Source organism: Schistocerca serialis, chromosome 4 (genome assembly GCF_023864345.2).
Source record: "Schistocerca serialis cubense isolate TAMUIC-IGC-003099 chromosome 4, iqSchSeri2.2, whole genome shotgun sequence".
Classification (NCBI taxonomy): domain Eukaryota; kingdom Metazoa; phylum Arthropoda; class Insecta; order Orthoptera; family Acrididae; genus Schistocerca; species Schistocerca serialis.
The window spans coordinates 601,684,004-601,706,131 of record NC_064641.1 but is presented as its reverse complement, the minus strand read 5'-3'; the positions used below and the strand labels follow the sequence as shown (position 1 = coordinate 601,706,131).

The 22,128-nt window shown below is 40.2% G+C and overlaps 1 protein-coding gene across 1 annotated transcript in view; it reads left to right on the top strand.

The window, feature by feature from the left end:
* The window catches only part of LOC126475381 (ecto-NOX disulfide-thiol exchanger 2), a 220,303-nt gene that overhangs the window by 40,314 nt on the left and 157,861 nt on the right, over window positions 1-22,128 (top strand). The gene's annotated exons all lie outside the window — the stretch shown is intronic.

The window sequence follows — 22,128 nt, the reverse complement described above, 5'->3', positions numbered from 1 at the left end:
TCTTTCTTTTCCTCAATTTCAATAATGAATTAAACATGGTTTCATCCATTACAAGGTTTTTCTAACATTGAAATTGCCATAATCTTCTAGACCTAACAACTATTCCATGGAGTAGTACGGCCAATGGCCAACTCTTTTAAGCTCATCATCGTACTCATCCAAATGTACCCAGTGATGGATGGGGGAGAGCAGCTGTCTCCCCTCAGCACAGTAAAAAAAAAAAAAAAAAAAAAGTTATGATCTTCGCAAACTGAACTGAAATCATGCCCTGGCATGCAGACAGGTATTACTTCAGTATCAGTTCGGAGAAAGTCAGAACATGTTGTGGATATTGACAAGCAGCACATGTATCAGTAGCCGTTTTGTCATGAAATCTGAAAACTGTTGTCTGCCACTGTCTTCCTCGCAACTGAACATGCTAGACAACACTAGGTTCTGAAAGCTTCCAATAATGTTGCATCTTCGATTCAGATGTTTTTCATCATGATATCTGCTTGACATCAAAATAATATGAACAGATCTCATACAAACTCTTTCTCAGTGAAGTACTTGGAGATAGCAGGTACCTTTCATAAAGTGGTAGCATTAGGATATTCATTTATTATTTATCAGGATCATGGAGACCATGGGAATCAAAACTATTTGGGCATGGAATGAGTCAACACTTAGTTTAGAGGATGCTTGCTAGAAAATTTATAAACATCTATATCTACATATATACTCCGCTAACCACCAAGCGGTGTGTGGCAGAGGGCACAATTCGCGCCAAAATCATATTCCCCCTCCTCCCTCTGTTCCACTTGCGGATCGCATGAGGGAAAAACAACTGTCTGAATGCCTCAGTACGAGCTCTTATTTTCCTTATCTTTGAATGGTGATCATTGGACGATTTGAAAGTTGGTAGTATTAATATATCCTCTACATCCTCGGCAAAGATCGGATTTCGGAATTTAGTGAGCATGTAACCTCCCCCTCGCTTATCGACCTTAATGACAGTGAAAAATTAAACCGCGTGTACCTAATGGAAATTTGGGAAAAGCAATCGTCACCGAAGTTAATCTGTCGGTAAAGAGGGAGGAAAGGGTTACATCTAAATGAAAGGAAAAATGCTAATGAAACTGATGGAAATTAATTTTGAAAAGGGGTAAAGTTAATAAAGAAAGTAATTGTGCGGCCGTTACGTTAACAATTAACTAGCGGTAATTAGATATTTGAGATTTGGGAGAAATTACGGTCGCCAATCCTAAGGACAATTACTATAGTAACTGAAAAAGAAAAGTTATTACACATATAATTAGCACTAGAAGCGTAGCAACTGAAGGTTGACACGTGCAGTGTGAAAACTGAAAGTTTGTCAGAAGTAATAAATTTCGCTACACTCTGACTTAATTTAGCAAAAGAATTAATAAAACAGGAAAATCGAAAGTTAACTTAGTGACTGAAGTTAACAGTGAGCTTTCTTTCTGAAGCACATCGAAATACAGTAAAATACGGTTAGTCTTGGACTACCTCAACAATCATTTCAAAAGCTACTTGAATCTACGCAATTTAGAAATAAGGGATTTAACTTTGAACTTGAATTAAATGATTCTGAACAATTAACAGTAGTAAAATTTAGTACGTACCAAGCTGAGCTGCAGTCACAGGTAAGCTAAAATACGGTAACAAAACTCGCACTCTTAATTTGTGCTTGTGTAATCTGAATATTGTAGCCAGCTATGAATACCTTAACTGAACTTTGAAATTAAAGCAGTTAAATCGAATGATGCTGGCGTTTGAATTTCAACGACACTCGGGTTCATTCCGGAAAAGGAAGGGACCCTGCTTGGAATGCAATTGGGACAATGACCTATCGATGTATTCGTTCGATAGTATAGTTTTCCCTAGGCCAGACCCAGGGTATAAATACAAATAATATTCACAAAACAAACCAATTATACATCGACATAAATGCATATATATACAAATAGTAAAACAATTACAATATACAAAGACACACGGCTAAGTTGCTGTTATTTTGTGATGCAACAATTTTAAAAGTTTGAAAAGCTGAGGTCTGCCATACAGTTCTAAAACTTTACGTGCTTCCAGTCTTCCTTGTTGGCTGATTGAAGGTTTGAAGCCGTCGATCGAGGAGGTGGCGACAGTCACTCATTGTCGGCCGTCGCTGGATGTTGGCGCGTCTTCTTCTCGACACGGTCACCAGACGAAACAGGCTCTTGATGTGCGCCAGCTAATGCTTCCCGTCCGCGACACCATGTCAGAAACTATCATTGCAAGTCGAGCGCAATTACATTCTGCCAAACCCCGAAAGCGCAGCAACTCACGGGAGCTTCACACAACACACCTGCTCCACTGCACCACCCCAGCCAGACTCCCTCTGCTCAGCCCGCGCTCCACGCGGCAGAGTTAACACTACCAAAGATCCTAAACACTTTTGTTCTCCACACGACCTATCGATGTATTCGTTCGATAGTATAGTTTTCCCTAGGCCAGACCCAGGGTATAAATACAAATAATATTCACAAAACAAACCAATTATACATCGACATAAATGCATATATATACAAATAGTAAAACAATTACAATATACAAAGACACAGAAATGTTATATCTTGAGGTAACAAAATAAGGAAAAAAATTTGCAGTGCAATAGATGGAAATAGGATGATATGCATTTCCGGTGTCACACGTGCCCCACATTGTCTGAGGATGTTCGTGTAACCTAAACAGATTCAGAAAATGTCCCAAAAAAGAAACAGCGGAAATGCATGTGCTCAAAACATCAACAAAATTTAGTATTCGTCTAATTAAGCATAAATCAATTTTTAGACCATAATAATTGAGTGGAGACACTCCTAATCTTATTCCACTCTGTCATCTTACACAAAAGAAAACAGGTTGACAATATATTAAAATTAATAGAAAACATAGAAAATGGTTTAGCTATTCCAAAATCGTCAAAATTCGTGACACTATCAAGAAATGGAATACTATTTACAAAATTAATCAGAGTACATGGTCATAAAAGCAGGTAGATCAAAATACGCAAATTAATTATTAATTACATATCATACACATTTTTATGTAACCTTTTCATAATTAATATTCTCGTCATGAGAGTCCAATTAACGCTAAACAAGAAAATAATATTCAGTAGATGGAAAAAACCATAAATATTGACAACAGAATTCTTTCACATCGGCTGTCCGGGAAGAAAAACAACTCCGCCTTCCGTACTCGCAAGTACAAAGAATGCCGACAGCGGCACAAGAGCCGACAGCGGCTCCGCCTCGCCAGTATTGTTGCGCCCGTCTGTGCGGCACGCTTGATCTCACTCGCCCTTGTAACGGCATTTCCAGAACGTCCGTTTGACTGAATTCTTTCGGAAAAGCTCACTCCCGAGTAATCTCAAAGAGTCCATTAACACTATCACAGTGGATAACTCGACACTGTCCATCATCACACGCATGTACTAGCCTGAAACTTAAAACAGCGTCAAAACAGCGTCTAAGTACATCGGCAATGACTAGTAAATCACACATTCATTAAATCTTACAGCTAGTTACAAAATCATATTTACATTCCTTAATCTACTGTGACTCAACTGAAAACTTAAACTTGCAGCTTGGATTTTTCAATTGATTTATAATGACTCTCTCTTAAATCATTTAGTAAAAATTAATTACTTATTAATTACAACTTCTTTAATGTCCTCTTGGTCAGGCAAAAACATGGCAATCTAGCAAATCGTTTAAATCTTACACTCTATATTTACATACTATACAAATTACCCATTCTGTGGTATCAATCAATCCTAGGTTGGTACAATTTCAAGTCTACAATGTTCCGTATACCTAATAGTTTTCCAGAGCTTGGATACTCTAAGCAATAAGCATTTGTGTGAGGTATACCAATGACTTTATATGGTCCATTATAAACAAACTTAAATTTAGAGATTTCATGGTCTATCTCGCTCAATTTCTCATGAGCTTTTACAAGTACTAAGTCTCCGATTGCAAACTTAGCAAAACGCGCTTTAGCGTCATGACGACGTATGCGAGCAGCTGCTTTTAGCTTCATTACTTCTCGCAAACGATCTTTTTTCACACCAATACTAATGTCAATCCGTGGAGGGAATTTGATTATCTCTTCCAATTCACTTTCTACACTTTTGTCAATGCCGAGATTCCTCACGTTACGGCAGTTCAAATTCATTCCTACGTCAATGTCATCCGGCCAGTTGACAATGTGTATAGGCTGGTATTGCCTATGCGCACCGTCTCCTGCCTCGTCAAAACTAACTACTATTGCTTTATCTTGTGACGTACATGTCAAAGTTTTGCTTTCGCAATTAATCACTGCACGGTACTTTAATAGCCAATCTAACCCGATAATTACTTCCGTAGTCAAGTCTGGCACGACGACAAACTCTTGTTCAAATTGTGCCCCACATATCTCGAAGTTGACAAAAATCTGTTTTGTGACCGGTTTACTGGCCTTCCCAGTAGCACCGATAATTTTCACTCCTGTTACTGGCATAACTACGATGCCAGGTCTGTCTTTCAGTAACTCAAATATTTTCCCAGATACAGCACTCAATTCTGCACCGGTGTCAAACAACACGTTTAGTTGTAGGTCATGCATATTAACAGACACTACTATCTGTCTACACTTGTCCTCGACTGTTTCTTTATTTTCCCCACAGTAAATTTCTCGTCTATATCCAGGTCATTCCAGAAAAAACCATCCGGCTTTGATCCTAAATTCGGCTTATCTGGCGGATTTTTCAGCCTCTGTTCACATACAGTTTTAATTTCAACACGTTTGTCCTGAGGCTTAGTTTGTAGCTTCGCCTCCAATACCGAAATCTTTTCCTGTAACTCGTCAACTTGTAAGTGTTGCTTTGCTATCAATTCATTAATTATCACCTTCGTTGATTCCTCTTTGGTCAGATTGATCTCATCTGCCAATCTACCTGGAGGAATGTGCCCAGTAGTATCTGCAATTACTTCCTCTAGATCTGCGCAACCCACACTGCTATCGTCTGACCGTATAATGTCAGCTCTAACCTCATACACGCTGTAATCTATGTGCTTTTCTACCAATCGTGTCCGGCTATCACTAAAATTTTCGCAATCTTTCTCCTTAATACTCTCGCAATGTTTAAACTGGAGGTTTGCGTTGGATGGGTCGGCTACTTCTACCACTATAACTTTCGGTAAAGTCTGCTGGTTAGGGCCAGAACTTTCTATCATTTCACAAACACTATCTTCCTGCGGGACGAGACGCGGCAAATTCTGCCCGCGCTCCCCATAAACACTTCTCCCGTACAGGCCCCTATAATCTCTTAGTTCGTTGTATAAGCGACCGAACTGCCTTAACCAGACCTCATCCCTCTCTGCATCCCCTCGCTCGATGACGGACGTTTTATCCGACATCTGATCTTCTCTCAACACTTGCGAATCATTCTTAAACTCAATCTCCAGTTCCGCTGTGGGTATTACAGCTGCCACTTTATAATCGATTTCCGGAACACTACTTAAATTGTTCTCACTGACAGTGAATGTACTTCCTACTGCCGTGTATACAGCTGATCTACTACTTGTGGGCGCACTCCTTTCTCCTAACACTGGCACACTCTCCCGCCGTTGATTATTCCACACGGAATTTTCATAATGACGACACCTGGGTTTTCTCTTGTTATTGGGCCTCCAAAATTTCTCCACGCCCGGTCGGCCCCTCACCGGCGCGGCTAATGGTTTCCCTATCTCGTCCCAGCAGATACGCTCCCCGGATGCTGCTGAGGCGGCTGATCACACCCTCTGGCGTTATTACTATTCTGTGAAGCCCGTATCACGTCAGTATGATACTGGTTTCCGTCATTCCTGTTATTATTTGCATTGTACCGATTGTTATTACGGTCCGAACCATTATTGTTATTGCTGCCATGGTTGCGGTATGCATTATTCCCATGGTTATCGTTGTTGTGGTACCCGTTGTTGTTACCACGGCCTCTACCACTGTCGCGATTATTGCGCCAATTGTCCTCGTCCTCCACTCTTTCCAGGAAATCATTTATTGTCCTGTAATTGCTTCCTACATAGCGTTTTGTATCATCTGGAAGCTTCTTGTAGAGTTCCCAGACTATTTCGGATTCCGTGCGGCGATCACGCAAATATTCCAACTTGTGGATCCAGCCCTCACAAAACTCCTTCATCGAACCGTGCGAATTCGCATCGAAAGGCCTCGATACGACAAATTCGCGCCAGACACTTTGCTGTTTTTGCTCTGACCAGTATTCAGCCAGAAACAAATTTTTAAACTCGTCAAAAGTCAGGTTCGTAATGTTGAAGTTCAAGCCCCAACGCTTGGCATCACCAGCCAACACTTCAATAATTGCATTAATTTTTCTCTCATTAGTCCATGATCTGGGTAAAACTCTTTCACAAGTTTTAATGAAATCCGTCGGGTGTATACCGCCTTTTTTCAAGGGGTCGAACCGCTCCTCTTTCGTCAACAATTCCGAACTATGTGCACAGATTGGCACATAGCTCTGTTTTTCGTCAAGTTTCTTTTCTAATTCCGAAACTCTCGTAATTACTTGGCAAGTGGTTGTCGCAAGCGTTTCTACTTCCCTTTTTTTCTCTTCGCAGGTATTAGCCTGCTTCGTCACTTTATCTACTTCGGATACTAAAGCCTTTAAAGTTTCCACCTTCTTTTGATCCTCATTTTTCACTAATTGAATTTGTTCCGTCACCTTATTCTCGATGATCGGAGCAACTGCTTCTCCTATACTTTTCTCGATTCTGCTAATTTCGGAATAAAAACGAGTATTTATGCTCGCAATTTCCGCCTGAACGCCTATCATTTCCTGTTTAAGATTACCGATTTCGGTATTAATCACAACAATATTTTCTTTGATTTTATCAACTTTTGTGTTAACAACTCCAACATTGTTATTAACAACATTAATAGCTTTGTTCTGATTGTCTAGCTTCCGTTCAATTTTTTCAGCCTGAGCTTCTTGCTTGGCAGCCTGAGCTTTAATTTCTGCCGATTGACTCTTGATTTCATTAATCAAAACATTCAATAAATCAGTTAAATTCCCGGGAACTACCGGTTTTACTTCCGTAGCGGCTTCCTCTTTAATTGTCCCCCCGTATTCGTCATCAAGGGGTTCAGATTTGATTTTCACTTCCGATTCCGAAACATTTTCTAAAGTTTGGAGTTCCATTTCTGCTCTTTGTTGCGTTTCGGCGGTCGCGTCTTTCATGCTAGACGCCTGCCCCTGTACAATGGGTACCGCGGTGCGCGTTTCCCAATGTTCGATCGATTGTTCCTTATCCAAGTCTACCAAATTTTGGTAATTGTTGCCTTCACTCATTTTAATAATTTTCAATATAAATAACAAATCTCAAATATAATTAGGATTACAACCACTACTTATTCTCGCTGACGTGACGGCTTGTTCGTAACCAGCACTTTAAGAGATTTGCACAATGCAAAATTCGTGTCCAGAACAACCTCAAATTTGAAAATTGTCCTGTCACCAGGTCGCCACGTGTAACCTCCCCCTCACTTATCGACCTTAATGACAGTGAAAAATTAAACCGCGTGTACCTAATGGAAATTTGGGAAAAGCAATCGTCACCGAAGTTAATCTGTCGGTAAAGAGGGAGGAAAGGGTTACATCTAAATGAAAGGAAAAATGCTAATGAAACTGATGGAAATTAATTTTGAAAAGGGGTAAAGTTAATAAAGAAAGTAATTGTGCGGCCGTTACGTTAACAATTAACTAGCGGTAATTAGATATTTGAGATTTGGGAGAAATTACGGTCGCCAGTCCTAAGGACAATTACTATAGTAACTGAAAAAGAAAAGTTATTACACATATAATTAGCACTAGAAGCGTAGCAACTGAAGGTTGACACGTGCAGTGTGAAAACTGAAAGTTTGTCAGAAGTAATAAATTTCGCTACACTCTGACTTAATTTAGCAAAAGAATTAATAAAACAGGAAAATCGAAAGTTAACTTAGTGACTGAAGTTAACAGTGAGCTTTCTTTCTGAAGCACATCGAAATACAGTAAAATACGGTTAGTCTTGGACTACCTCAACAATCATTTCAAAAGCTACTTGAATCTACGCAATTTAGAAATAAGGGATTTAACTTTGAACTTGAATTAAATGATTCTGAACAATTAACAGTAGTAAAATTTAGTACGTACCAAGCTGAGCTGCAGTCACAGGTAAGCTAAAATACGGTAACAAAACTCGCACTCTTAATTTGTGCTTGTGTAATCTGAATATTGTAGCCAGCTATGAATACCTTAACTGAACTTTGAAATTAAAGCAGTTAAATCGAATGATGCTGGCGTTTGAATTTCAACGACACTCGGGTTCATTCCGGAAAAGGAAGGGACCCTGCTTGGAATGCAATTGGGACAATGAGCAACAAACGTTCATGCTAAGTTGCTGTTATTTTGTGATGCAACAATTTTAAAAGTTTGAAAAGCTGAGGTCTGCCATACAGTTCTAAAACTTTACGTGCTTCCAGTCTTCCTTGTTGGCTGATTGAAGGTTTGAAGCCGTCGATCGAGGAGGTGGCGACAGTCACTCATTGTCGGCCGTCGCTGGATGTTGGCGCGTCTTCTTCTCGACACGGTCACCAGACGAAACAGGCTCTTGATGTGCGCCAGCTAATGCTTCCCGTCCGCGACACCATGTCAGAAACTATCATTGCAAGTCGAGCGCAATTACATTCTGCCAAACCCCGAAAGCGCAGCAACTCACGGGAGCTTCACACAACACACCTGCTCCACTGCACCACCCCAGCCAGACTCCCTCTGCTCAGCCCGCGCTCCACGCGGCAGAGTTAACACTACCAAAGATCCTAAACACTTTTGTTCTCCACACGACCTATCGATGTATTCGTTCGATAGTATAGTTTTCCCTAGGCCAGACCCAGGGTATAAATACAAATAATATTCACAAAACAAACCAATTATACATCGACATAAATGCATATATATACAAATAGTAAAACAATTACAATATACAAAGACACAGAAATGTTATATCTTGAGGTAACAAAATAAGGAAAAAAATTTGCAGTGCAATAGATGGAAATAGGATGATATGCATTTCCGGTGTTACAAGCAGCCCCTTCTGTTTAGCGCGCCATCTATCTGCAAGTGTGTCCCAGTTCAAACTTTCTATGAGATTTTTAACGCTCACATGATGGCGAAATGTACCAGTCACGAATCTTGCCGCTCTTCTGTGGACCCTCTCAATCTCTTGAATCAGACCCAACTTGTAAGGGTCCCATACAGACGAACAATACTCCAAGAGTGGACGAACTACTGTATTGTAAGCTATTTCCTTTGTTGAAGGACTGCATTGCTTTACGATTCTACCAATAAACCGCAATCTAGAGTTTGCCCTACCCGTTACTTGTGTAATCTGATTATTCCATTTGAGATCATTTCGAATGGTCACACCCAGATACTTGACGGACGTTACTGCTTCCAAAGACTGGGCATTTATTTTGTATTTGTACATTAATGGGAATTTTCACCTTGTTATACATCGTAGGTTCCACTTAATAATATCGAGAGATAACTACCAGTCTTTACAGCACGCATTTCATTTTCTGCAAATCCCATTGATTTGTTCACAACTTTTGTGTGATACTACTTTCCTGTAGACTACAGCATCATCGCCAAACAGTCTCCGGCCACTGTCAATACCGTCAACCAGATTGTTTATGTAAATCGTAAAAAGCAGAGGATCTATTACGCTGCCCTGGGGCACACCCCGTTCAGGATGACATACTGCTCCCTGTCTGTTAAAAAACTTTCTATCCAACCGCATATGTCATTGGATAGACTGTAAGCGCGCACTCTTTGTAGCAAATGACAGTGCAGAACTGAGTCAAATGCCTTTCGAAAGTCGAGAAATATGGCATCAACCTGGGAGCCTGTTGTATATCATGAACAAAGGGGGCCAGCTGTGTCTCGCATGACCACTGTTTCCTAAAACCATGCTGGATTCTGCAGATGAGCTTCTCAGAGTCTAGAAAGGTCATTATGTCTGAACACAAAATATGTTTCATGATTCTACAACCAATCCATATCAGTGAAACTGGCTGGTAATTATGTGCATCTGATTTTCTACCCTTTTTATAGATGATGGATGAGAATGGTGATATATTTGTAGTGCAAGGGATACCGTCTGGGCCAGATGCCTTCCTGGCATCTAAGGACCTTAATTGTTTTACAATCCCAGATACACCAAACACTGTCAGCCATCCTTTTGTTTGTCTGATAATTGAAAGGGGAAATGGTGCTGCAGTTCTCTACCATAAACGAGTTTTTGAAAGCTAGGTTTAGAATTTCGACCTTCTGTTTATCATCATCAGTTACATTACCCGTACTGTAAGCAAGAGAAGGTATTGAATTATTTGTAGCGTTCATAGATTTTACGTATGACCAAAATTTTTTGGGGTTATTTTTAGAATCTGCAGATAAAATATTGCTTTCAAATTCGTTAAAAGAATCTCTCATTGTCCTTCTGACAGCTGCTTTCATTTCGCATAATTTCTGTTTGTCAGCGGGCCAGTGACTACGATTAAAACGAATGTGCAAAATTCTCCGCTTTCTCAGCAACTTCCTAATATGTTCGCTGTACCAAGGTGGATCTTTTCCCTCCCCTATACTTTTGCTAGACACATTCTTCTCTAGCACATGGTGGACAATACTAATAAATTCCAACCAAAGATGATCAATATCTTTGTGTCCCGGGGTGAATGCTTGGAGATGACTATGAAGATATTCATTAATGACACTTTTATTTGCTTTCCCAAACAAGAAAACTCTACACTGTTTCTTTGGTTTTTTATTTTTATTTTTTTTATTTTTTTATTTTTTTATTTGCAACTTCCACTGACATAGAAGCCACAACGACATTATGGTCGCTAATACCTTTTTCTAGATTAACTTCCTCATAAAGATCACCTCTGTTTGTCGGCAAGATATCTAATATATTCCCATATCGAGTTGGTTTTCTAACCAGTTGCATGTTGAGAGCACTCCTAGAATAACTTCACATGAATCTGTGCTTCTGCCCCCTGTGATAAACGTGTAATTTTCCCGGTCAGTGGATGCTAGATTAAAGTCTCCACCTATAACTAATGGATAATTTGGATATTTACTTCCTATGTACTCAAGACTTTCCTTGAAATGTTCTGTGATGTTTGTCCAATCTGAGTTCAAAATTTCACTGCTTTTTATGTCTGGTTTCAACCAGCTTTCGGTACCTAATACAATAATGGCGTTGCTACTGTTTATTTCGGAGATAAACTCGGGGATCTTGCTACAGACACTTTGGCAATTTACTAACATGAGATTAAGGATATTTAAATTCTTTGTAATGACCTGTTTAGGGAACTAACAATTTTTACAGTTGGCACACCCATATCAGTGTCATGAACTGGTAATTTTTCAGGCCAGCAGTTTGTTTCCCGTGGGGAGGAACCTAATCTAAAAAAAAACCCATGTGCACGCCACAAGTACTTTGCTACTCATGTTGCTGCTTCCTGTGTATGGTGCACCCCTGATCTGATGAAGAAAAATGAAAAGGAGTAGAAATGGTTTTCAAACAAAGGAATTAACGAATTAATAAATAATGAAAACAATTAAGATAGATTATACAAACAAATAACGGGCTACAGAGAAAAGTTTCTGAACTGCTGCAAGGAACTCTTGTGTTAAATAGGAGTAGAGTGCTACAAGGAAAGCTTTCAACCTGGATTTGAATACTGAGGATTGACAGTATCAACACTATTCATATTGTCTTTGGATGGACAAATAAATGATAAATAAATTCAGTTCTACTGGAAGCCTGTTGAAGTGTTGAATAGTGCATATCTTTCTTCATAATGCTTAAGGAAATGTTATCTATGTCTATTTTTTTTTTTTTTTTGCCATGTAGTGAACACTGAATGAATACATTTCCTCCCTCCCTCTCCCTTCCACGAAACTAACATGAGCCCATCAATTAATCGGGTAGGCAAGGCTACCTGCTCCAATTTTAATGATACCAATTTTTTGGTTTGGATTTTATAAATGATTTAGCAATTCTTCTGACTTTCATTAATTGGAGATGTTGCATTTTAGATAGATGCATAGCTTTTACACTACGTATGGTGTTCATTACTTTCAGTTACTTCACATGCTGCTTTCAGTAGTAGTTCTCAGAAATATTTTCGTATCTCAGTCACAGTTTGCTACAGCCACTGTATTTTGTGCAGAAAATGATAGTGTACAAGTTGAGATTTATATGATTACTTTGCTCAGACAGTTGTTGAACTACAATTTATTAATGAATAGTTTCCCACTTTGGCATCTGATGGAGGAATGTTATGTGACCAAAACAATGGTTGATTTAGAAGCTGTATTGATAATACAGGTGACTTAGAATCTGAAAAATTAGGAAAACTCAACTTTATTTTAAATGAGAGAGAGAGAGAGAGAGAGAGAGAGAGAGAGAGAGAGAGAGAGAGAGAGAGAGAGAGATTGAAGGTAATATACATTGCTGGACACACTTTTAAAAATGAGATTATTTTTGTTGCAGATAAAGAAAAGTGAAAAGGAGTAGAAATGGCTTTCAAAATTGTCAAAGGCTTTACAGAAACTACCGAATGCTCATAGATCAGTGTTGCAAGACATGCATAAGTGCATAGAAATAGAAATCAAACACCTGATGACTTTGGAATTCCAAAGTTATCAGCTGCTTATATATTCTTCTGTACACTCAATAGCATGAAAATTTTCATGTAGACTTGACAGTATGCAAGATCTTTTCGGTAGTTCTTTCACAACTGTCTACAAAATGATTAACACCATGAAGAGTAAATGTTTTCTTGAACTTTCCAATGTATCTTTGTGATACACTAATACGTATTACCGAGCAAGGTGGCGCATTGGTCAGCACACTGGACTCCCTCTCAAGGGGACTATGGTTCAAACCTGCATCTGGCCATCCTAATTTAGGTATTCTGTGATCTCCCTAAAATGCTTCAGGGAAATGCCAGGATAGTTCCTTTGAAAGTGCATGGCCAATTTCCTTCCCCATCCTTCCATAATCTGGTCTTGTGCTCTGTCTCTAGTGACCTCATTGTCGATGGGACATTAAACAACAATCTCCTCCTCCCCCTCCTCGTCCTCCTCATCCTGTAATACATATAATCTTTTTCATTTTGTTTGATAGACACTACATTTTAGGTGGTGTTGAGTGGCAGACAGTCACACTGAAGAAGATTGCTAGATGTTAACAGCTCTCTCTCTCTCTCTCTCTCTCTCTCTCTCTCTCTCTCTCTCTCTCCACATCCACTTGTTTGTTCGTCTCTTCTCCTTTGTTCTGCTCACATGCATCTCCAAACCTGGTCCACAGCCATCTCCTACCTTCTCCTGTCCAAAATGCTGTTGCTGTAATGATGGGGTGCTGGAATAACTTTCTTTCCTATTTGTTTCAGAGGCAGAGGATTGTCGCTAAGTCCTCTATTCTGATAGATCTTTTATCTATGATGAGAGTATAGCTTCAGTTTTAACCTTGTGAATGTGCCTGTTGTATACGCAATGTCTTAGCAGTACGAGGTGCATTCAAGTTCTAAGGCCTCCGATTTTTTTTCTAATTAACTACTCACCCGAAATCGATGAAACTTCTCGACGTAATCGCCCTGCAGATGTACACATTTTTCACAACGTGGATGCCATGATTCTATGGCAGCGGTGAAGGCTTCTTTAGGAGTCTGTTTTGACCACTGGAAAATCGCTGAGGCAATAGCAGCACGGCTGGTGAATGTGCGGCCACGGAGAGTGTCTTTCATTGTTGGAAAAAGCCAAAAGTCACTAGGAGCCAGGTCAGGTGAGTAGGGAGCATGAGGAATCACTTCAAAGTTGTTATCATGAAGAAACTGTTGCGTAACGTTAGCTCGATGTGCGGGTGCGTTGTCTTGGTGAAACTTCACAGCACACGCGCAGCCCTTCCCGGACGTTTTTGTTGCAGTGCAGGAAGGAATTTGTTCTTCAAAACATTTTCGTAGGATGCACCTGTTACTGTAGTGCCCTTTGAAAAGCAATGGGTAAGGATTATGCCCTCGCTGTCCCAGAACATGGACACCATCATTTTTTCAGCACTGGCGGTTACCCGAAACTTTTTTGGTGGCGGTGAATCTGTGTGCTTCCATTGAGCTGACTGGCGCTTTGTTTCTGGATTGAAAAATGGCATCCACGTCTCATCCATTGTCACAACCGACGAAAAGAAAGTCCCATTCATGCTGTTGTTGCGCGTCAACATTGCTTGGCAACATGCCACACAGGCAGCCATGTGGTCGTCCGTCAGCATTCGTGGCACCCACCTGGATGACACTTTTCGCATTTTCAGGTCGTCATGCAGGGTTGTGTGCACAGAACCCACAGAAATGCCAACTCTGGAGGCGATCTGTTCAACAGTCATTCGGCGATCCCCCAAAACAATTCTCTCCACTTTCTCGATCATGTCGTCAGACCGGCTTGTGCGAGCCCGAGGTTGTTTCGGTTTGTTATCACACGATGTTCTGCCTTCATTAAACTGTTGCACCCGCGAATGCACTTTCGACACAGCCATAACTCCATCACCACATGTCTCCTTCAACTGTCGATGAATTTCAATTGGTTTCACACCACGCAAATTCAGAAAACGAATGATTGCACGCTGTTCAAGTAAGGAAAACATCGCCATTTTAAGTGTTTAAAACAGTTCTCATTCTCGCCGCTGGTGGTAAAATTCCATCTGCCGTACGGTGCTGCCATCTCTGGGACGTATTGACAATGAACGCGGCCTCATTTTAAAACAATGCGCATATTTCTATCTCTTTCCAGTCCGGAGAAAAAAAATCGGAGGCCTTAGAACTTGAATGCACCTTGTACAGTAAGTAGTTACCTTCATTCCTTCCGTTATTTGTATTTCTCTCAGTACCTCTCAATGTCATCGTAAAAACTGAAACGAAAAGCGCAAACTGGACACAATATGTGAAAAACTGAGAGTACAGAAATATGGAAGCAAACCTTGTATGGAACACTGCAATTAACATTAATTATTGTAGTACAGCATTTTATTTGTTATGTAAACAATTCTATTTTTTTCTTTTCTAAATTACAAGTTTCCAATTGCATTGGTCAGAGGCATCTATATCTTTTATCTCTCCAACTGAACTGTTTCATGGTCCACAGTATTGAAGTGTTGTCTCTTCAGAATATTTAGCTCCATGTATTGAGATAGCTGCCAAATGCATTCTTTATGTCACTCGCACACATGGTCTGAGTTACCATAATAACCAAGCTGGGTCCATCACAACCATTTTATTGTAAACACACCAGGCACAAGAACGCACTACCTGCTGGTAGTACAGTGAACAGTGGTTAGATCTTCTGCATCACTTTGTGGGTGACCTGTTGAATAATATGCATCTTGGAGGTTTTTTAGTGGCTTTTGAGCATAACCCGTACAGCCAGCCTCAGAACCATAAAAACAATTATTATCTGTTATGCCATTTAAACAGAATTTAAGTCAATGATCTAAGCAAATTAGCATTTTACTATATTTTAATATAAAAAAATCTCTCTCACAAATTCTTATATCATCCTGTGTTATAAAACTGTATAGGAACTTATACACTTTTACGCCTTCTGTTGCTGAAGAGTTTTAATGTTTGTTGAAGCATTTCCAGAGCTCATCAGTTTCTGTATTAGCTTCATAGTTTATTGATGCCTGTTGTGGCAGCTGAAGGAAATATGATTCACATGAAGAAGATGTGATCATATTGAGGCGGTAAAGATGCTGCCGGGATCTCCTGTGATTGAACTGAAGTTTCTTTTGTATCTGCAATTTTGATACAAATGTTTTCATTCCATTGGGCCCAGATTATAGTCCTTCTGGTATGAAGGTTAGCTAGAGTATTTACTTCTTCATTTCCCTTTCTTCTGCAGTGTGCCTCACCCATAACATGACGGTTATCATATTTAGACAAAAACGCTCTTGCACTGCTTCTAAGGTGGTTCTCATAGGTGCTATCTGTGGCAGACTGTAATTCCATAGCACATTGGACATCTGTCCGAAGAACACCTCGTACAAGTGACCAGTGAAAGTCAACAGAAAATAGAAAATGTGTTACACTACCATTCTGCTCCCCCAAAGAAATCCTTAAGGCATGCTGATAACATGAAATGAATGAGCCTGTGACACTCTAAATTTACATGTTATGCCTGTATAGGCAATGGAGTGAAAACCCTAGCCCTTTCACCCTGAGAGAAAATGTTTTAAAATCTTTGTCTGATGTTCATATGGTTCAAATGACTCTGAGCACTATGGGACTTAACTTCTGACGTCATCAGTCCCCTAGAACTTAGAACTACTTAAACCTAACTAAACTAAGGACATCACACACATCCATGCCTGAGGCAGGATTCGAACCTGTTGTGGTCTTCAATCCTGAGACTGGTTTGATGCAGCTCTCCATGCTACTCTATCCTGTGCAAGCTTATTCATCTCCCAGTACCTACCACAACGTACATCCTTCTGAATCTTAGTGTATTCATCTCTTGGTCTCCCTCTACGATTTTTACCCTCCACGCTGCCCTCCAATGCTAAATTGGTGATCCCTTGATGCTTCAGAACATGTCCTACCAACCGGTCCCTTCTTCTAGTCAAGTTGTGCCACAAACTTCTCTTCTCCCCAATCCTATTCAATACCTCCTCATTAGTTATGTGATCTACCCATCTAATCTTCAGCATTCTTCTGTAGCACCACATTTCAAAAGCTTCTATTCTCTTCTTGTCCAAACTATTTATCTTCCACATTTCACTTCCATACATGGCTACACTCCATACAAATACTTTCAAAAATGACTTCCTGACACTTAAATCAATACTCGATCTTAACAAATTTCTCTTCTTCAGAAACGCTTTCCTTGCCATTGCCAGTCTACATTTTATATCCTCTCTACTTCGACCGTCATCAGTTATTTTGCTCCCCAAGTAGCAAAACTCCTTTACTACTTTAAGTGTCTCATTTCCTAATCTAATTCCCTCAGCATAACCCGATTTAATTCGACTACATTCCATTATCCTCATTTTGCTTTTGTTGATGTTCATCTTATATCCTCCTTTCAAGATGCTATCCATTCCGTTCAACTGCTCTTCCGAGTCCTTTGCTGTCTCTGACAGAATTACAATGTCATCGGCGAACCTCAAAGTTTCTATTTCTTCTCCATGAATTTTAATTCCTACTCCGAATTTTTCTTTTGTTTCCTTTACTGCTTGCTCGATATACAGATTGAATAACATCGGGGACAGGCTACAACTCTGTCTCATTCCCTTCCCAAACACTGCTTCCCTTTCATGCCCCTCGACTCTTATAACTGCCATCTGGTTTCTGTACAAATTGTAAATAGCCTTTCGATCCCTGTATTTTACCCCTGCTACCTTTATAATTTGAAAGAGAGTATTCCAGTCAACGTTGTCAAAAGCTTTCTCTAAGTCTACAAATGCTAGAAACGTAGGTTTGCCTTTCCGTAATCTTTCTTCTAAGATAAGTCGTAATGTCAGTATTGCCTCACATGTTCCAACATTTCTACGGAATCCAAACTGATCTTCCCCGAGGTTGGCTTCTACCAGTTTTTCCATTCGTCTGTAAATAATTCGTGTTAGTATTTTGCAACTGTGGCTTATTAAACTGATAGTTCGGTAATTTTCACATCTGTCAACACCTGCTTTCTTTGGGATTGGAATTATTATATTCTTCTTGAAGTCTGAGGGTATTTCGCCTGTCTCGTACATCTTGCTCACCAGATGGTAGAGTTTTGTCAGGACTGGCTCTCCCAAGGCCGTCAGTAGTTCTAATGGAATGTTGTCTACTCCTGGGGCCTTGTTTCGACTCAGGTCTTTCAGTGCTCTGTCAAACTCTTCACGCAGTATCGTATCTCCCATTTCATCTTCATCTACATCCTTTTCCATTTCCATAATATTGTCCTCAAGTACATTGCCCTTGTATAGACCCTCTATATACTCCTTCCACCTTTCTGCTTTCCCCTCATTGCTTAGAACTGGGTTTCCATCTGAGCTCTTGATATTCATACAAGTGGCTCTATTTTCTCCAAAGGCCTCTTTAATTTTCCTGTAGGCAGCATCTATCTTACGCCTAGTGAAATAAGCCTCTACATCCTTACATTTGTCCTCTAGCCATGCCTGCGTAGCCATTTTGCACTTCCTATCGATCTCATTTTTGAGACGTTTGTATTCCTTTTTGCCTGCTTCATTTACTACATTTTTATATTTTCTCCTTTCATCAATTAAATTCAATATTTCTTCTGTTACCCAACGATTTCTACTAGCCCTCGTCTTTTTACCTACTTGATCCTCTGCTGCCTTCACTACTTCATCTCTCAAAGCTACCCATTGTTCTTCTACTGTATTTCTTTCCCCCATTCCTGTCAATTGTTCCCTTATGCTCTCCCTGAAACTCTGTACAACCTCTGGTTCTTTCAGTTTATCCAGGTCCCATCTCCTTAAATTCCCACCTTTTTGCAGTTTCTTCAGTTTTAATCTACAGTTCATAACCAATAGATTGTGGTCGGAATCCACATCTGCCCCTGGAAATGTCTTACAATTTAAAATCTGGTTCCAAAATCTCTGTCTTACCATTATATAATCTACCCGAAACCTGTCAGTATCTCCAGGCTTCTTGCATGTATACAACCTTCTTTTATGATTCTTGAAGCAAGTGTTAGTTATGATTAAGTTGTGCTCTGTGCAAATTTCCACCAGGTGGCTTCCTCTTTCATTTCTTAGCCCCAATCCATATTCACCTACTATGTTTCCTTCTCTCCCTTTTCCTACTGACGAATTCCAGTCACCCATGACTATTAAATTTTCGTCTCCCTTCACTACCTGAATAATTTCTTTTATCTCGTCATACATTTCATCAATTTCTTCATCATCTGCAGAGCTAGTTGGCATATAAACTTGTACTACTGTGGTAGGTGTGGGCTTTATATCTATCTTGGCCACAATAATGTGTTTGCTATGCTGTTTGTAGTAGCTTACCCGCATTCCTATTTTCCTATTCATTATTAAACCTACTCCTGCACTACCCCTATTTGATTTTGTATTTATAACCCTGTATTCATCTGACCAGAAGTCTTATCCCTCCTGCCACCGAACTTCACTAATTACCACTATATCTAACTTTAACCTACCCATTTCCCTTTTTAAATTTTCTAATCTACCTGCCCGATTAAGGGGTTTGACATTCCACAGTCCGATCCGTAGAACGCCAATTTTCTTTCTACTGATAACGACATCCTCTTGAGTAGTCCCCGCCCGGAGATCCGAATGGGGGACTATTTTACCTCCGGAATATTTTACCCAAGAGGACGCCATCATCATTTAACCATACAGTAAAGCTGCATGCCCTCGGGAAAAATTAGGGCTGTAGTTTCCCCTTGCTTTCAGCCGTTCGCAGTACCACAACAGCAAGGTCATTTTGGTTAGTGTTACAAGGCCAGATCAGTCAATGATCCAGACTGTTGCCCCTGCAACTACTGAAAAGGCTGCTGCCCCTCTTCAGGAACCACACGTTTGTCTGGCCTCTCAACAGATACCCCTCCGTTGTGGTTGCACCTACGGTACGGCTATCTGTATCGTTGAGGCACGCAAGCCTCCCCACCAATGGCAAGGTCCATGGCTCATGGGGGGAGGCCAGCCGGCTTATCTGATGTGATATGCACCAATTTCCATATATTACGACCTGTAGAATCAGGTAAAAATACTGAAAAAAGTAGCGGAAAAGCATCCGGACCAGACGAGATACCCTTAAGATTCTACAGTGATTATGCTAAAGAACTTGCCCCCTTTCTATCAGCAATTTATCGTAGATCGCTGGAAGAACGTAAAGTACCTAGCGACTCGAAGAAAGCGCAGGTCGTTCCCATTTTCAAGAAGGGTCATAAATCAGATGCGAATAATTATAGGCCTATTTCGCTTACGTCAATCTGTTGTAGAATAATGGAACATGTTTTGTGTTCTCGTATTATGACGTTCTTAGATAATACAAATCTCCTTCATCATAACCAACATGGATTCCGCAAACAGAGATCATGTGAAACTCAGCTCACCCTATTTGCCCAAGAAATTCACAGTGCCGTAGACACTGGCGAGCAGATTGATGCCGTATTCCTGGACTTCAGGAAGGCATTTGATACAGTTCCGCACTTACGTTTAGTGAAAAAAATACGACCTTACGGAATATCGGACCAGGTTTGTGATTGGATTCAGGATTTCCTAGAAGAAAGAACACAACATGTCATTCTTAACGGTTCAAAATCTGCAGATGTAGAGGTAATTTCGGGAGTACCGCAGGGGAGCTTGATAGGACCTTTATTGTTTACAATATACATAAATGACTTAGTTGACAACATCGGTAGCTCCGTGAGGCTATTTGCAGATGACAGGGTTGTCTACAAGAAAGTAGCAACATCAGAAGACTCGTACGTACTCCAGGAGGACCTGCAGAGGATTAATGCATGGTGCGACAGCTGGCAGCTTTCCCTAAACGTAGATAAATGTAATATAATGCGCATACATAGGGGCAGAAATCCATTCCAGTACGATTATGCCATAGGTGGTAAATCATTGGAAGCGGTAACGACCGTAAAATACTTAGGAGTTACTATCCGGAGCGATCTGAAGTGGAATGATCACATAAAACAAATAGTGGGAAAAGCAGGCGCCAGGTTGAGATTCATAGGAAGAATTCTAAGAAAATGTGACTCATCGACGAAAGAAGTAGCTTACAAAACGCTTGTTCGTCCGATTCTTGAGTATTGCTCATCAGTATGGGACCCTTACCAGGTTGGATTAATAGAAGAGATAGACATGATCCAGCGAAAAGCAGCGCGATTCGTCATGGGGACATTTAGTCAGCGCGAGAGCGTTACGGAGATGCTGAACAAGCTCCAGTGGCGGACACTTCAAGAAAGGCGTTACGCAATACGGAGAGGTTTATTATCGAAATTACGAGAGAGCACATTCCGGGAAGAGATGGGCAACGTATTACTACCGCCCACATATATCTCGTGTAATGATCACAACGAAAAGATCCGAGAAATTAGAGCAAATACGGAGACTTACAAGCAGTCGTTCTTCCCACGCACAATTCGTGAATGGAACAGGGAAGGGGGGATCAGATAGTGGTACAATAAGTACCCTCCGCCACACACCGTAAGGTGGCTCGCGGAGTATAGATGTAGATGTAGAATTCATTCAAGAACTCACTAGAATGAAAGTGCTACTCAAAATATACTAACATGTATAAAATCCAGCTGGCATTACATGCATATGTTTAGATGCCTTACATTAAATTAAACATTCTCGGTCTAAAATTATGCAGAAATTGCCTTAAACTAATGAAATGTAGGAAAACATATTGTATTTATCTCAGTGATGCATGGTTTTGTTTTCTCACAGAAGTTTGAAATGATCTGTTGTGCTGTGGTGGTAACAGTATTAAACAAAACAGCAGCCAAATGGAAGCCAGGAGCTCTCACACTTGTTGCAGCCTGGAGTTCCACAGAAAGTGATATAGCTGAGCCACAACAAATTCAAAACCGAATGTTCATTATCTTTTGGGCCGGGATGGAAAGTGCTAGGAGGATAATGTTGACATGTCTAGTGTGAAAACGAAAAGAAAAAAGCATGTGCTTCCTCTTTATATGCTTACTCCACTTTTGAGATAATATTTGCAACTTGAACTTCTTGAAGATGATGCCACCAAATTTTGACTTGGATTGTGGGACATGACTGCGGGTTTGATTTTTTCTTATTACAGTTTCCCCATAAAACATCTAGCTATTGCTATGCCTGCTACATGTTGTGGCAAACTTTCAGGTTACAAAATTAAACCATATATTTTGTATTATACTGTACTATTGTAGTTGTTTGAGCCTTCTGTGAGATTATGACTTTATTTTTTGTTTACATTTCATTATCTTCCAGTTGGTCACTCAAGTTTTGCATAAATCATTTCTGA